Genomic DNA, 13,685 nt, shown 5'->3' on the forward strand with positions numbered 1-13,685 from the left:
CTCTGGGCACAGTTTCTCTAACTGAGGTATGGAGGAGGGGCATAGAGGGAGGAGCCAGTGCACACCCAGATCTAAAGTCTTTCTTAAAGTGCCCATGTCTGCTGCGGAGCCCGTCTATCCCCCATGGTCCTTACGGAGTCCCCATCATCCTCTACGGACTACGAGAAAAAAAAATTACCGGTAGGTTTAAAATGTTATTTTTTTCTCTGCAACCCACTGCTAAATTGTGCTTCCTAGCTGTTTTTTATAAAATCACTTAATTAAATCTAACTCTGATTACGTCAGAGAAGGCCAGGTACCCTACACCATAAGAGGGGGTTTGAAATTTTGACTTGTCTACTTAAAGATCACCAAAATCTGATGACAAGGTCAATTACATCCCTGGGTGGGATTGAACCACCAACCTTTTGGTTAATAGCCCATGTAAGTGCAAGAAATCCTGAAGCACTCACTCATCATGGGAAAGTACCAATGTGTATCTTACAAAAATTCTCCAGATTATTGACTTTTTAAAGTTTTTCTAGGAAACGTTCTAGATGAATGATTATTAGCCTTTGTCAGTATCGACTTTTGCAAGGTGTCTCTGTGGCGCAATCGGTTAGCATGTTTGGCTATTAACCAAAAGGTTGGTGGTTCAATCCCACCCAGGGATGTAATTGACCTTGTAATCAGATTTTGGTGATCTTTAAGTAGACAAGTCAAAATTTCAAAAACCCCCCTTATGGTGTAGGGTACCTGGCCTTCTCTGATGTAATCAGAGTTAGATTTGATTAAGTGATTTTATAAAAAAACAGCTAGGAAGCACAATTTAGCAGTGGGTTGCAGAGAAAAAAAAATATGCTGGCAGAAAAGTCCAATTGAGTGATTAAACAGCTCTTCATTTTCTGATTTTATGTTTATGCTAACAAATTTGCTCTCTGAAAAGTGTCCACAAAGCCAAGTCTCTGATTAACACCTTTGTAGGAATGGTTTTTCACCTATTACTGAAATAAACTTGCTTCATTGGAAAGGCATCAAAGATGCATCCTCATTTCAATGTCTACTGAAATAATACAGGTTGACACCAGGAAACGTCACTGCATCCTTGCTGCTTCCTCATGGGGAAGTCTGTTTAATGTGAAAACAAGGTGATATCTAATCAGCACACAGGTAAGGAATTAAGAAAATCTTTCTTTATGGGTGAAGATGTTTCTCACAAATTGTTGTCCCAATGCATCATTGAAATTCAAGATGGAAGATGATTTTCATATATCACTTGTACATTTTGCATTGCTCTTCTGGTGACAATGTAGTTTGTTTTTGTCAATTACCATTTCAGTAATAGGGTAAAGAAAATTAAGTGGATTTTTTAAAGAAAACAATGCTGTCAATATACTATTAAAACAAATTAAAATGATAAAAGTTATTGTACTTTAAGTAAAAATAAAAGAGCCAAAATATCAATCCCAGTTTTTGATTACTTTAATTATAAAAAAAAAAATGCACATAGCAGAGGATAGTTTCGATCAATCAACCTCTGGGTTATGGGCCCAGCATGCTTCCATTGCACTACTCTGCTGCTCATGGAAGTGTAAGAGATCCTGAAGACTAAATTGATTAAAGGCCTAAAAGTACTGGACTATAAGGAAAGACTTACTAGGCTGAATATTTATACACTAGAAAAGAGGTGCCTAAGAGGATATATTATTAATATCTTCAAATATGTAAAGATACATAACAAAGAGTTATCAGAGGAATTATTTATTAAAAGAACACGTGGTCACTCGCTGCGACTGGAGGAAAGTTCAGAACGCAATGGAGGAAAGGTTTCTTCACTGTTAGGGCAATCAGGATGTGGAATTCCCTGCCAGGGAAGGTGGTAATGGCGGACTCTGTAATTGGATTTAAAAAAGGAATGGATACATTTCTGAATGAAAAAGCTATCCAAGGTTATAATACTTAAAATATCAACATGGTTAATCCGGGGTTAACATGAGTTATAGTAGCTAACTAGTCATAAAACATTATTCAGCAAGTATGTAGAATCATCACAACTTAAAACAGGTTGAACACGATGGGCAATTTGCCTCTATTCAACCTCAAAAACTATGTTACTATATTACTATGTTATTGTAGTATACAGAACACCACAATGCAATGAGCAGTGATAGTGAGCACTGATGAGGATACTAGAACTGACACTGAGCAGCAAGATGCAGCACTGGACTATTAGTAATGTACTGTAGTATGCTGAGCACCACAATGCAGCACAAGACAATGAGCAGTGATACTGAGCACTGATGAGGATACTACTGAGAACTGACACTGAGCAGGAGAGACACACTACTAGTATTACTGAGCAGCAATAAGTAACCACTGATACTGAGCACTGATATTGAGATTTCCACTGAGAGAACATAGCCACGTCCTCTCCGCTCTCTCTTCAATGCACGAGTAAAAATGGCAGCAACGCGCAGCTCTTTATATGGAATCCGAATCTCGCGAGAATCCGACAGAGGGATGATGACATTTTCCCTTGTTCAGGTTTTCCGAGTCAGGCGGGAACAACCAAGCCAGCCTCGGACCAGTGTAAACCACGTGGAGTTCGTCGGGAATTCGGTTCTCGGAGAACCGAACCCGCTCCTCTATATATACTATATTACTATGTTACTGTAGTATACAGAACACCACAATGCAATGAGCAGTGATAGTGAGCACTGATGAGGATACTAGAACTGACACTGAGCAGCAAGATGCAGCACTGGACTATTAGTAATGTACTGTAGTATGCTGAGCACCACAATGCAGCACAAGACAATGAGCAGTGATACTGAGCACTGATGAGGATACTACTGAGAACTGACACTGAGCAGGAGAGACACACTACTAGTATTACTGAGCAGCAATAAGTAACCACTGATACTGAGCACTGATATTGAGATTTCCACTGAGAGAACATAGCCACGTCCTCTCCGCTCTCTCTTCAATGCACGAGTAAAAATGGCAGCAACGCGCAGCTCTTTATATGGAATCCGAATCTCGCGAGAATCCGACAGCGGGATGATGACATTTTCCCTTGTTCAGGTTTTCCGAGTCAGGCGGGAACAACCGAGCCAGCCTCGGACCAGTGTAAACCACGTGGAGTTCGTGGGGAATTCGGTTCTCGGAGAACCGAACCCGCTCCTCTCTACCTTATACCCATCAATTTTTTTATTTTCAATCTAAGCCCCTGCAGTTTTCTGTAAGCATCTGCTTCGCTATGATGATCAACAAGTCACAAGGGCAAACACTCAGGGTTTGAGGCGTAGATCTTAGGACCAGCTGCTACAAGCATGGCAGAGGTGTCACTATCACTGGTGACACCCAGAGAGGTGGCGAGGGAGATTGTAATGCAGTGCGCGCAGATAAGCAGCGCAATGGTAAAAAGGAGGCATGGTTTCATAGGTAGGGGCGTGGCCTGGTGGCCTGAATCTACATTTTGTTGCTCCGGGTGTCCCGGGGGTTGGGGGCTGCACCCGGGGACTAGTGTGTGAGCGGTGCTGGCTCCTGCACAGTGACAGGGCATGGCCACCCAGCATGACGCCTCCCTTCTTGACCATGCTGTAATTGCAGTCGCACTGCAGTTCAGCGTGATCATAAAAAATGGTGTAGGCTCCTGCTGGTGCAGACTGTATGTGCGCGCAGGAAGCCGCCACCATTTTTGTGATCACAGCGGCTGAATGTGATGTCATACAGCCGCTGTGACCACGCCCCCTGTGTCTCCTCCGTTGCAGACCCCATTTTGAAGCCTTGCCCCCGCACCGCTCCATCCCTGACTTGGAAATGGAGTGTTGCTGACCCACCTCTCCCCCCCTTCCCCGCCCCGATTGACAGGCAGAGGCGATCACATTCTCTGCGGGGTGCCGCAGAAAATGCAGGCACATGCGTATGCTCTTAGCAATTTTTGCAGTTGGATCGCTTATTGTGATTGCAATCCAACCTGAATCAGGCCCTATTACCTATCACAATGCGCTGCGGGCAGTACAAAATTGGGTTAATATAGGAGAAAAAACCCCAGACCTGTGCTCCTTAACTGTACCTGGTGGCTAGTGGAGCGGCTGCCCAGTAATCAGTGTCCACCGCAGTGCGCACACGGCCCACCCCCTACGGCCTCGCTCCCCTTCATCAGCGGCCTCGTGATCCGGAAGGGTGGTGTGTGTGTGACAGACCTTAGGATGAAACCGGAGCCTCCGCTGCAGTGACCCAGCAACCAGGGCACGGGAGTATACAGCGCCGCTGGGAGTGATGAAGCTGCAGTAAAGATGTCTATTAGACCTAGCCTGCTGCAGCCCTTGTAGATTCTCATAAAACAAGTTCTTCTTTTCTTGTCAAAATTAATAGCTAAGAATAGGCTGCCTGAGGCAGGCCCCTGTTAATTGGCCTGCTACTGAAGGCACCAACTACAAACTGAGCTCCCTGTTCATGGAAGCGGGGTTATAGAGGAGAATGCACTGAGCTTCTTGGGAACAGTCAAAAGCTTTGAGCCGGTTGGTGCCTCAGATCAAGATCCTACTCTACACCCCAATGTGAATCCTTGTGGAGTCCAGTGTACCCCACAGAAGAAATTAATGTGTCACACCCATTGGCAGCAACCTTAGAATAGCTGCTGACGGGCACAATTGAGAAAGGAAGGGGGGGGGGGACATTTGAATCCAGCACATAGATGCAATTCAAATATGTAATTTGTACCTTCCTATTTTAAAATATAATGGATGAACCTCACCCTGTGAGAACAATCTTCATGATCAAGAGATCTAATATGTAAAATAAGTATGAGTTGGGATAGGGCTGGGGAGGGTGGCAGCTCGGGCAGCCCCTCCCCCGTCAAGTTAAGGAGATTCAACTGAGGAAGCACAAGGGAACTCTCGTCTGGGGACAACAACTGCAGGGAGACCACATCTTTTCAGATGAACATGGGAGGGCGGAAGGCTGCCTAATACTGAAGCACCATCAAATATCAAACCATATCCAACAACTAGTACAAGCATTCCTGGGGGAAGGTCTGCAGCAGACGGATTTGCATACGGTGATGTCATCCAAGCAGTGGGCCAAAGTTGGCTGGAACTCTCATCTGCATATAAAAAGAGAAAAGGGGCATGCAGGGCATGGCGGCCTTTTGCAGTGCTTGGATGACCCCTAGTTCGCATTAAACACCCCCACCCTCCTTTGGTGTGGGGCTCATGTTGGCCATGCCCCATCCCCTGAAGCATTCATGCTGATTTCTTGCAGCAGCTGGGCACTGTAACAGCTCCAGAGCTGCTCTGTAAGGCAAGTAAAAGGGTGTGGGCCCTGCAGCACCACCTGTAGTTCGCATTGTGCGTTGGAAGGCACAAAGTAAGCAGACGGGAGGAGAAGTCAGGATAGTACACAAGGGCATCCTTTTCTCTTAGTCCGTAGAGGATGCTGGGGTCACATTAAGAACCATGGGGTATAGACGGGATCCGCAAGAGACATGGGCACTTTAAGACTTTCAAAGGGTGTGAACTGGCTCCTCCCTCTATGCCCCTCCTCCAGACTCCAGTTATAGGAACTGTGCCCAGGGAGACGGACATTTCGAGGAAAGGATTTATTGTTAAACTAAGGTGAGCATCTTACCAGCTCACACCTTAAGCATGCCGCAGAACGTGGCATTCAACAGAACACAAGCCAACGGCATGAACAATTGCAGCAAAAAGCTGACCAGAACCGTAACACAACATGTGTATAACCACAAGTAATAACTGCAGACACAGTATGGACTGGGACGGGTGCCCAGCATCCTCTACGTACTAAGAGAAAAGGATTTACCGGTAGGTATTAAAATCCTATTTTCTCATACGACCTAGAGGATGCTGGGGTCACATTAAGAACCATGGGGTTATACCAAAGCTCTTGAACGGGTGGGAGAGTGCGTACGACTCTGCAGCACCGAATGACCCAACTTGAGGTTATCATCAGCCAAGGTATCAAACTTGTAAAACTTAGCAAAAGTGTTTACTAAATAGCTGCTCGGCAAAGTTGCAATGCCGAGACTCCCCGACCAGCTGCCCAGGATGAACCCACCTTTCTAGTAGAATGGGTCTTCACCTAATTCAGTAACGGCAATCCTGCCGTGGAATGAGCATGCTGAATCTTACCACAGATCCAGCGCATAATGGTCTGCATGGAAGCAGGACACCCAATCATGTTGGGAGCATACAGGACAAACAGAGCCTCTGTTTTCCTAATCTGAACCGTTCTGGTGACATAAATTTTCAAAGTTCTGACCACAGCCCGAGACTTTGACTCAACGAAGGTGTCAGTGGCCAAAGGCACCATGTGGAAAGATGAACCACCTTCGGCAGAAATTGTTGACGTGTCCTCAATTCTGCTCTATCTTCTTGTGATACTGCATGGTTTGTACTGTTTTCCATGTGCTCCCAGATCTTTCAAGCAAGTAGCATGGTCAAGAAAGTTCTGTTTGAAAAGAAACAAACATTTACTGTCATTGTTATGCAAATAAACTTACATTAAAGCTAACAAGAAAGCACACTCGTTCTGTCTTTAAACTGATAAAAGAAACCCCAATAATATGGGGCATGCAAAAATTGAGATAAAACTCAGTTTTGCTCCTCTCCACGGAAATCTTTAATAAAAGGCGAAATATTTGTTAGTTCTGAAGAGAAACCAGAGCATGACCAAGATTCCACCTGTCGCCTGAGTGCCATGCCAGCAGTTCTCATTCAGCTCAAAGTGAGCACCCAATTTGAATGAAAGAAAGCAGATTTCTCACCAGGCTTCCCCTTGCTATAAATATGGTTTGTACTCTTTTCCATGTGCTCCCAGATCTTTCAAGCAATTAGTATAGTCAAGAAAGTTCTGTTTGAAAAGAAACAAACATTTACTGTCATTTCTACGCAAATGAGCTTACATTAAAGCACACTCGTTCTATCTTTAAACTGATAAAAGAAACCCCAATAAGACGGGGCATGCAAAAATTTAGATAAAACTCAGTTTTGCTCCTCTCCACGGAAATCTTTAGTAAAAGGCGAAAGATTTGTTCGTTCTGAAGAGAAACCAGAGCATGACCAAGATTCCACCTGTCGCCTGAGTGCCATGCCAGCAGTCCTCATTCAGCTCAAAGTGAGCACCCAATTTGAAAGAAAGAAAGCAGATTTCTCACCAGGCTTCCCCTTGCTATAAGCATGGTTTGTACTCTTTTTCATGTGCTCCCAGATCTTTCAAGCAATTAGTATGGTCAAGAAAGTTCTGCTTGAAAAGAAACAGACATTTATTGTCATTGTTATGCAAATAAACTTACATTAAAGCTAACAAGAAAGCACACTCGTTCTGTCTTTAATCCGATAAAAGAAACCCCAATAATATGGGGCATGCAAAAATTGAGATAAAACTCAGTTTTGCTCCTCTCCACGGAAATCTTTAGTAAAAGGCGAAAGATTTGTTCGTTCTGAAGAGAAACCAGAGCATGACCAAGATTCCACCTGTCGCCTGAGTGCCGTGCCAGCAGTCCTCATTCAGATCAAAGTGAGCGCCCAATTTGAAAGAAAGCAGATTTCTCACCTGTCTTCTCCTTGCTATAAGCATGGTTTGTACTGTATTCCATGTGCTCCCAGATCTTTCAAGCAAGTAGCATGGTCAAGAAAGTTCTGTTTGAAAAGAAACAAACATTTACTGTCATTTCTATGCAAATGAGCTTACATTAAAGCACACTCATTCTATCTTTAAACCGATAAAAGAAACCCCAAAAAGATGGGGCATGCAAAAATTGAGATAAAACTCGGTTTTGCTCCTCTCCACGGAAATCTTTAGTAAAAGGCGAAAGATTTGTTCGTTCTGAAGAGAAACCAGAGCATGACCAAGATTTTTATCTGAAAATATGTGTTCTCCCTGCAGTTGTTGTCCCCAGATGAGAGTTCCCTTGTGCTGCCTCAGTTGAATCTCCTTTACTTGACAGGGGGATGCTCGAGCAGCGACCCTCCCCAGCTCTAGCCCAACTCCTACTTACCTGCCAGGTGAGATACTATGATCATGAAGGTGCTTCTCCCAGGGCAAGGCTCACCCATAGCACTCTGGGTGTGCTGCTTCTGCGATTTCCCCAAATGTGGGAAACTTGACTGCATAATTTGTGTTTCCCCTGGTCGGCTCTCGTATAATTCAGATCTCTTTGTCTCAGGTCTCTCTCCAGCCTAGTTTGCTGTCTGTTTCCACTTCTCTTTTCTTGAGCCGCTCCCTTCTATGCCCTTGCGCACTATCCTGACTTCTCCCGTCTGCTTACTTCGTGCCTTCCAATGCACAATGCAAACTACAGGTAGTGCTGCAGGGCCCACACCCTTTTACTTGCCTTACAGAGCAGCTCTGGAGCAGTTACAGTGCCCAGCTGCTGCAAGAAATCAGCTTGAATGCTTCAGGGGCTGGGGCATAGCCAACATGAGCCCCACACCGAAGGAGGGTGGAGGTGTGTAATGCGAACTAGGGGTCATCCAAGCGCCGCAAAAGGCCGCCATGCCCTGCACGCCCCTTTTCTCTTTTCATATGCAGACGAGGGTTGAAGCCAACTTTGACCCACTGCTTGGATGGCATCACCATATGCAAATCCATCTGCTGCAGGCCTTCCCCCAGGAATGCTTGCACTAGTTGTTGCATTTGGTTTGTTGTTTGGGGGTGCTTCAGTATTAGGCAGCCTTCTGCCCTCCCATGTTCATCTGAAAATATGTGTTCTCCCTGCAGTTGTTGTCCCCAGATGAGAGTTCCCTTGTGCTGCCTCAGTTGAATCTCCTTTACTTGACAGAGATGTGCCTGAGCAGCGGCCCTCCCCAGCCCTATCCCAAATCATACTTATTTTGCATAGGAGAGACCATGGTCTTGAAGATTGTTCTCCCAGGGTGAGGTTCATTCATTGCATTCTGGGTATGCTGACCCCTGTGATTTCCCCAAATGTGGGAAACTCAACTGCATTATTTGTGGTAGTGGGGGACTGTGTTTGTGCTTTCCTCTGGTCAGCTCTTTTAAAAGTCAGATTTCTTTGTTTCAGTTCTTCCTCTAGCCTTGTTCTTCTTTCGAGAGTTCCCTTGTGCTGCCTCAGTTGGTTCTCCTTCACTTGACAGGGGGGTGCCCGAGCAGCGACCCTCCCCAGCTCTAGCCCAACTTCTACTTACCTGCCAGGTGAGATACTATAATTATGAAGGTGCTTCTCCCAGGGCAAGGCTCACCCATTGCACTCTGGATGTGCTGCCCCTGCGATTTCCCCAAATGTGGGAAACTTGACTGCATAATTTGTGTTTCCCCTGGTCGGCTCTCGTATAATTCAGATCTCTTTGTCTCAGGTCTCTCTCCAGCCTAGTTTGCTGTCTGTTTCCACTTCTCTTTTCTTAAGCCGCTCCATTCTATGGCCTTGCGCACTATCCTTACTTCTCCCGTCTGCTTACTTTGTGCCTTCCAATGCACAATGCAAACTACAGGTAGTGCTGCAGGGCCCACACCCTTTTACTTGCCGTACAGAGCAGCTCTGGAGCTGTTACAGTGCCCAGCTACTGCAAGAAATCAGCTTGAATGCTTCAGGGGCTGGGGCATAGCCAACATGAGCCCCACACCAAAGGAGGGTGGAGGTGTTTAATGCGAACTAGGGGTCATCCAAGCGCCGCAAAAGGCCGCCATGCCCTGCACGCCCCTTTTCTCTTTTTCATATGCAGACGAGGGTTGAAGCCAACTTTGACCCACTGCTTGGATGACATCACCATATGCAAATCCATCTGCTGCAGGCCTTCCCCCAGGAATGCTTGCACTAGTTGTTGCATTTGGTTTGTTGTTTGGGGGTGCTTCAGTATTAGGCAGCCTTCTGCCCTCCCATGTTCATCTGAAAATATGTGTTCTCCCTGCAGTTGTTGTCCCCAGATGAGAGTTCCCTTATGCTGCCTCAGTTGAATCTCCTTTACTTGACAGAGATGTGCCTGAGCAGCGGCCCTCCCCAGCCCTATCCCAAATCATACTTATTTTGCATAGGAGATACCATGGTCATGAAGATTATTCTCCCAGTGTGAGGTTCATTCATTGCATTCTGGGTATGCTGACCCCTGTGATTTCCCCAAATGTGTGAAACTCGACAGCATTATTTGTGGTAGTGGGGGACTGTGTTTGTGTTTTCCTCTGGTCAGCTCAGGTAAAAGTCAGATTTCTTTGTCTCAGATCTTCCTCTAGCCTTGTTCTTCTTTCGAGAATTCCCTTGTGCTGCCTCAGTTGGATCTCCTTCACTTGACAGGGGGGTACCCGAGCAGCGACCCTCCCCAGCTCTAGCCCAACTCCTACTTACCTGCCAGGTGAGATACTATGATCACGTAGGTGCTTCTCCCAGGGCAAGGCTCACCCATTGCACTCTGGGTGTGCTGCTCCTGCGATTTCCCCAAATGTGGGAAACTTGACTGCATAATTTGTGTTTCCCCTGGTCGGCTCTCGTATAATTCAGATCTCTTTGTCTCAGGTCTCTCTCCAGCCTAGTTTGCTGTCTGTTTCCACTTCTCTATTCTTAAGTGCCTTCCAATGCACAATGCAAACTACAGGTAGTGCTGCAGGGCCCACACCCTTTTACTTGCCGTACAGAGCAGCTCTGGAGCTGTTACAGTGCCCAGCTGCTGCAAGAAATCAGCTTGAATGCTTCAGGGGCTGGGGCATAGCCAACATGAGCCCCACACCGAAGGAGGGTGGGGGTGTTTAATGCGAACTAAGGGTCATCCAAGCGCCGCAAAAGGCCGCCATGCCCTGCATACCCCTTTTCTCTTTTCATATGCAGATGAGGGTTCCAGCCAACTTTGGCCCACTGCTTGGATGACATCACCGTATGCAAATCCGTCTTCTGCAGAACTTCCCCCAGGAATGCTTGTACTAGTTGTTGCATTTGGTTTGTTGTTTGGGGGTGCTTCAGTATTAGGCAGCCTTCTGCCCTCCCATGTTCATCTGAAAATATGTGTTCTCCCTGCAGTTGTTGTCCCCAGATGGGAGTTCCCTTGTGCTGCCTCAGTTGAATCTCCTTTACTTGACAGAGATGTGCCTGAGCAGCGGCCCTCCCCAGCCCTATCCCAAATCATACTTATTTTGCATAGGAGATACCATGGTCATGAAGATTGTTCTCCGAGGGTGAGGTTCATTCATTGCATTTTGGGTATGCTGACCCCTGTGATTTCCCCAAATGTGGGAAACTCGACTGCATTATTTGTGGTAGTGGGGGACTGTGTTTGTGCTTTCCTCTGGTCAGCTCTGGTAAAAGTCAGATTTCTTTGTCTCAGATTTTCCTCTAGCCTTGTTCTTCTTTCGAGAGTTCCCTTGTGCTGCCTCAGTTGGATCTCCTTCACTTGACAGGGGGGTACCCGAGCAGCAACCCTCCCCAGCTCTAGCCCAACTCCTACTTACCTGCCAGGTGAGATACTATGATCATGAAGGTGCTTCTCCCAGGGCAAGGCTCACCCATTGCACTCTGGGTGTGCTGCTCCTGCGATTTCCCCAAATGTGGGACACTTGACTGCATAATTTGTGTTTCCCCTGGTCGGCTCTCGTATAATTTAGATCTCTTTGTCTCAGGTCTCTCTCCAGCCTAGTTTGCTGCCTGTTTCCACTTCTCTTTTCTTGAGCCGCTCCCTTCTATGCCCTTGCGCACTATCCTGACTTCTCCCGTCTGCTTACTTTGTGCCTTCCAACGCACAATGCGAACTACAGGTAGTGCTGCAGGGCCCACACCCTTTTACTTGCCTTACAGAGCAGCTCTGGAGCTGTTACAGTGCCCAGCTGCTGCAAGAAATCAGCTTGAATACTTCAGGGGCTGGGGCATAGCCAACATGAGCCCCACACCGAAGGAGAATGGAGGTGTTTAATGAGAACTAGGGGTCATCCAAGCGCAGCAAAAGGCCGCCATTCCCTGCATAACCCTTATTCTCTTTTCATATGCAGATGAGGGTTCCAGCCAACTTTGGCCCACTGCTTGGATGACATCACCGTATGCAAATCCGTCTTCTGCAGACCTTCTCCCAGGAATGCTTTTACTAGTTGTTGCATTTGGTTTGTTGTTTGGGGGTGCTTCAGTATTAGGCAGCCTTCTGCCCTCCCATGTTCATCTGAAAATATGTGTTCTCCCTGCAGTTGTTGTCCCCAGATGAGAGTTCCCTTGTGCTGCCTCAGTTGAATCTCCTTTACTTGACAGAGATGTGCCTGAGCAGCGGCCCTCCCCAGCCCTATCCCAAATCATACTTATTTTGCATAGGAGATACCATGGTCATGAAGATTGTTCTCCCAGGGTTAGGTTCATTCATTGCATTCTGGGTATGCTGACCCCTGTGATTTCCCCAGATGTGGAAAACTCAACTGCATTATTTGTGGTAGTGGGGGACTGTGTTTGTGCTTTCCTCTGGTCAGCTCTGGTAAAAGTCAGATTTCTTTGTCTCAGATCTTCCTCTAGCCTTGTTCTTCTTTCGAGAGTTCCCTTGTGCTGCCTCAGTTGGATCTCCTTCACTTGACAGGGGGGTGCCCGAGCAGCGACCCTCCCCAGCTCTAGCCCAACTCCTACTTACCTGCCAGGTGAGATACTATGATCATGTAAGTGCTTCTCCCAGGGCAAGGCTCACCCAATGCACTCTGGGTGTGCTGCCCCTGCGATTTCCCCAAATGTGGGAAACTTGACTGCATAATTTGTGTTTCCCCTGGTCGGCTCTCATATAATTCAGATCTCTTTGTCTCAGGTCTCTCTCCAGCCTAGTTTGCTGTCTGTTTCCACTTCTTTTTTCTTAAGCCCCTCCCTTCTATACCCTTGTGGACTATCCTGACATCTCCTCCTGTCTGCTTACTTTGTGCCTTCCAATGCACAATGCAAACTACAGGTAGTGCTGCAGGGCCCACACCCTTTTACTTGCCTTACAGAGCAGCTCTGGAGCTGTTACAGTGCCCAGCTGCTGCAAGAAATCAGCTTGAATGCTTCAGGGGCTGGGGCATAGCCAACATGAGCCCCACACCGACGGAGGGTGGAGGTGTTTAATGCAAACTAAGGGTCATCCAAGCACCGCAAAAGGCCGCCATGCCCTGCATACCCCTTTTCTCTTTTCATAGGCAGATGAGGGTTCCAGCCAACTTTGGCCCACTGCTTGGATGACATCACCGTATGCAAATCCGTCTTCTGCAGACCTTTTCCCAGGAATGCTTGTACTAGTTGTTGCATTTGGTTTGTTGTTTGGGGGTGCTTCAGTATTAGGCAGCCTTCTGCTCTCCCATTTTCATCTGAAAATATGTGTTCTCCCTGCAGTTGTTGTCCCCAGATGAGAGTTCCCTTGTGCTGCCTCAGTTGAATCTCCTTTACTTGACAGAGATGTGCCTGAGCAGCGGCCCTCCCCAGCCCTATCCCAAATCATACTTATTTTGCATAGGAGATACCATTATCATGAAGATTGTTCTCCCAGGGTGAGGTTCATTCATTGCATTCTGGGTATGCTGACCCCTGTGATTTCCCCAAATGTGGGAAACTCGACTGCATTATTTGTTGTAGTGGGGGACTGTGTTTGTGCTTTCCTCTGGTCAGCTCTGGTAAAAGTCAGATTTCTATGTCTCAGATCTTCATCTAGCCTTGTTCTTTTTTCGAGAGTTTCCTTGTGCTGCCTCAGTTGGATCTCCTTCACTTGACAGGGGGGTGCCCGTACAGCGACCCTCCCCAGCTCTAG

At 46.7% G+C, this 13,685-nt stretch overlaps 12 non-coding genes and 2 pseudogenes across 12 annotated transcripts; 10 read left to right on the forward strand and 4 right to left on the reverse strand.

Moving 5' to 3' along the window:
• Positions 1 to 6,556: 6,556 nt before the first annotated feature.
• On the reverse strand, positions 6,557 to 6,672 carry LOC135006945 (U5 spliceosomal RNA). Its single transcript, XR_010207008.1, has one exon. It is a non-coding gene; the product is annotated as a U5 spliceosomal RNA (small nuclear RNA).
• A 274-nt stretch (positions 6,673 to 6,946) lies between these two features.
• On the reverse strand, positions 6,947 to 7,062 carry LOC135006905 (U5 spliceosomal RNA). The gene has a single exon (XR_010206970.1). It is a non-coding gene; the product is annotated as a U5 spliceosomal RNA (small nuclear RNA).
• A 286-nt stretch (positions 7,063 to 7,348) lies between these two features.
• LOC135006886 (U5 spliceosomal RNA) lies at positions 7,349 to 7,464 on the reverse strand. The gene has a single exon (XR_010206952.1). It is a non-coding gene; the product is annotated as a U5 spliceosomal RNA (small nuclear RNA).
• A 270-nt stretch (positions 7,465 to 7,734) lies between these two features.
• Positions 7,735 to 7,850, reverse strand: LOC135006893 (U5 spliceosomal RNA). Its single transcript, XR_010206959.1, has one exon. It is a non-coding gene; the product is annotated as a U5 spliceosomal RNA (small nuclear RNA).
• A 144-nt stretch (positions 7,851 to 7,994) lies between these two features.
• Positions 7,995 to 8,157, forward strand: LOC135007425 (U1 spliceosomal RNA). Its single transcript, XR_010207426.1, has one exon. It is a non-coding gene; the product is annotated as a U1 spliceosomal RNA (small nuclear RNA).
• Positions 8,158 to 8,828: 671 nt separating this feature from the next.
• On the forward strand, positions 8,829 to 8,992 carry LOC135006990 (U1 spliceosomal RNA). The gene has a single exon (XR_010207051.1). It is a non-coding gene; the product is annotated as a U1 spliceosomal RNA (small nuclear RNA).
• A 152-nt stretch (positions 8,993 to 9,144) lies between these two features.
• On the forward strand, positions 9,145 to 9,307 carry LOC135007431 (U1 spliceosomal RNA). Its single transcript, XR_010207428.1, has one exon. It is a non-coding gene; the product is annotated as a U1 spliceosomal RNA (small nuclear RNA).
• A 672-nt stretch (positions 9,308 to 9,979) lies between these two features.
• LOC135007195 (U1 spliceosomal RNA) lies at positions 9,980 to 10,143 on the forward strand. The gene has a single exon (XR_010207247.1). It is a non-coding gene; the product is annotated as a U1 spliceosomal RNA (small nuclear RNA).
• A 152-nt stretch (positions 10,144 to 10,295) lies between these two features.
• On the forward strand, positions 10,296 to 10,458 carry LOC135007332 (U1 spliceosomal RNA). The gene has a single exon (XR_010207374.1). It is a non-coding gene; the product is annotated as a U1 spliceosomal RNA (small nuclear RNA).
• Positions 10,459 to 11,073: 615 nt separating this feature from the next.
• Positions 11,074 to 11,237, forward strand: LOC135006983 (U1 spliceosomal RNA). The gene has a single exon (XR_010207044.1). It is a non-coding gene; the product is annotated as a U1 spliceosomal RNA (small nuclear RNA).
• A 152-nt stretch (positions 11,238 to 11,389) lies between these two features.
• Positions 11,390 to 11,531, forward strand: LOC135007337 (U1 spliceosomal RNA; annotated as a pseudogene).
• A 693-nt stretch (positions 11,532 to 12,224) lies between these two features.
• On the forward strand, positions 12,225 to 12,388 carry LOC135007045 (U1 spliceosomal RNA). The gene has a single exon (XR_010207102.1). It is a non-coding gene; the product is annotated as a U1 spliceosomal RNA (small nuclear RNA).
• A 152-nt stretch (positions 12,389 to 12,540) lies between these two features.
• LOC135007439 (U1 spliceosomal RNA) lies at positions 12,541 to 12,682 on the forward strand (annotated as a pseudogene).
• A 695-nt stretch (positions 12,683 to 13,377) lies between these two features.
• On the forward strand, positions 13,378 to 13,541 carry LOC135007049 (U1 spliceosomal RNA). Its single transcript, XR_010207106.1, has one exon. It is a non-coding gene; the product is annotated as a U1 spliceosomal RNA (small nuclear RNA).
• The last annotated feature ends 144 nt before the right edge of the window (positions 13,542 to 13,685 follow it).

The sequence above is a fragment of the Pseudophryne corroboree genome, unplaced genomic scaffold (genome assembly GCF_028390025.1).
Source record: "Pseudophryne corroboree isolate aPseCor3 unplaced genomic scaffold, aPseCor3.hap2 scaffold_218, whole genome shotgun sequence".
Classification (NCBI taxonomy): Eukaryota; Metazoa; Chordata; class Amphibia; order Anura; family Myobatrachidae; genus Pseudophryne; species Pseudophryne corroboree.